This window comes from Trichechus manatus, unplaced genomic scaffold, assembly GCF_000243295.1.
Source record: "Trichechus manatus latirostris isolate Lorelei unplaced genomic scaffold, TriManLat1.0 scaffold00302, whole genome shotgun sequence".
NCBI lineage: Eukaryota > Metazoa > Chordata > Mammalia > Sirenia > Trichechidae > Trichechus > Trichechus manatus.
In genome coordinates, this window is record NW_004444238.1 from 1,341,061 (window position 1) to 1,343,041 (window position 1,981).

The following is a 1,981-nucleotide window of genomic DNA, read 5'->3' on the forward strand; positions in this document are numbered from 1 at the left end:
CTCTTTCTGATGCTACTTTAGTCAGGGTAATGGAGAGGACATAGTTATTAGTTAACTCTAAAGTTTTATTCTAACCATTTAACAAGAAAACAACCCCTTTATTTGTTTGAGAACTGTAAGGGCATTTAAACATTTTGAACAACCATTTTTGTTGATAACAAGTTACAGTTTCGCTTCAGACTGAGCATTTCCAGTTCATCTATGTCTCCTTTAGCTTAATGATGGGAACATGGAGATTTTAGTGCAGAGGTACACATTATCATTTTCAGTATTGCCATTTTTATATTCCACTTGTTTAGAAAGCGTGTGAACTAGGTTTGAGCATTATCTTTTCTAGAGAAACTATGCATTGTCCGTAGTCATTTTCTTCCTTCTATGAGGATTATGGAGACAAAGAAGGATGCTTTCCAAATGAGTATACCTTTGATTCAAAATATCAATGCTAAGTATATATCTCTCTTGGTATGACTCAAGAGGTATATTGCTCAACGTTCATGTTTTCCAAAATATTGAAAAAGTAGTTTAACAAAAAGAAAACTGATATTTTGATACATATAATGAATATCAGATTACCGAAGCTTGGTGTTATGGATTGAATTGTGTCCTCCCAAAATATATGTTCAAATCCTAACCCCCGTACCTGTGGATGTGACCCTGTTTAGAAACAGGGTTTTCTTTTGTTACGTTAATGATATCATACCAGTATAAGGTGGATTCTAAACTTAATCACTTCTGAGTTATAGAAAGACCGGGATAGACACAGAGAAGACAGCCACTAAGAAACAACAAGGAATGTCAAGGATCACCAGCAGACGCTAGAAACTGAGAGGCTCACAGAAGGAATCAACACAGCCGAGACCCTGATTTGGACATTTGGCCTCCAGAACTGTGAGAAAATAAATTTCTGTTTTTTAAAGCCACCCATTCGTGGTATTTCTATTATGGCAGCATTAAGTAACTAAGAAACTTGGTATTCAAGTCACTAGAAGCAGAATTACTTTTCCCACTTGGGTTGTTACTGAGTATGGTTCTCCTTTCCCTCATCTCTCTATCCAGACTGCTGGCCCATGACCTAGATTCAGTCAACTGGATGCAAGGATCAAAAAGCAGTTGTAACTGCCTTGTTAATATGGTGATGATTTTCTGACTAGAGTTTTCTCTCTGCTTGTCAAGATTCCTGCCAGTTTTCCAAACCTGCCCTTTATCTTCCTTGCTTTTTTAAGAGATGATCCTCCCATCTTCTATTGATTCTTTAAGCTTCCAAATGACTTTTCAATAAATTTGCCTTTTTCCTAAAGCCCCTGTGGTCAGTTTATGTGGCTGTTAATCAGCAATCACAGTCCATATTCTTTTATCTTTCAAATTCTTACTAATCCTTTGAACTCCTTATCAAAAGGCATTTTTTCCATGAATGCTTTCCTCATTTTCAAATTGAATGTGAATGCTCCTTGCTCTGAAATTTCCCAGATTTAATTTATGCTTCTCTTTTTCAACTTCAAATCATGCTTTGTTTTTACAGATGTTTATTTATTTTTGCAGTTGTATTTTATCTCTGTTGCTCGATTGTAAGCTCTAATAGGGCAGGATATTATTTTTTTTTCTTTAAGTCTTTTTTGCCCAATGTACAGCACCTGACATAGTGCCTTCTATGTAAATTATTTAGGGTTCATGTTTTCAAAACCATTGAACAAGTGGTTTAAAATAACAAAATATTGGCATTTCTATACATAATAAATAATAAATGCCTTCCACTGTAATTTTAATGTTTTTATTAGGTTGTGGGGTATGTATAAGGGCATTTTTGAGTGTCTTAAATATATACTAAAACAAAAAAGAATAGATGAACAGTAAGCTGCCAGTAAGTTTTATATCCTTTCTTTTGTTCATTATGGTGATTTTAGCCGATTGTTGTTGCCATTGAATTGGATCTGTCCCATGCTGACCGTACGCATAACAGAATGAAATGTTGCCAGGCCCTGTG

The 1,981-nt window shown here is 35.1% G+C and overlaps 1 long non-coding RNA gene across 1 annotated transcript in view; it reads left to right on the forward strand.

Annotated features, from left to right (window-relative positions):
- The window catches only part of LOC111819207 (uncharacterized), a 19,482-nt gene extending 18,659 nt beyond the window's left edge, over positions 1-823 (forward strand). Inside the window, exon 3 of the long non-coding RNA XR_002822962.1 lies at positions 744-823. This is a non-coding gene — a long non-coding RNA (uncharacterized LOC111819207). The remainder of the gene's footprint in view (positions 1-743) is intronic.
- Positions 824-1,981: the final 1,158 nt, after the last annotated feature.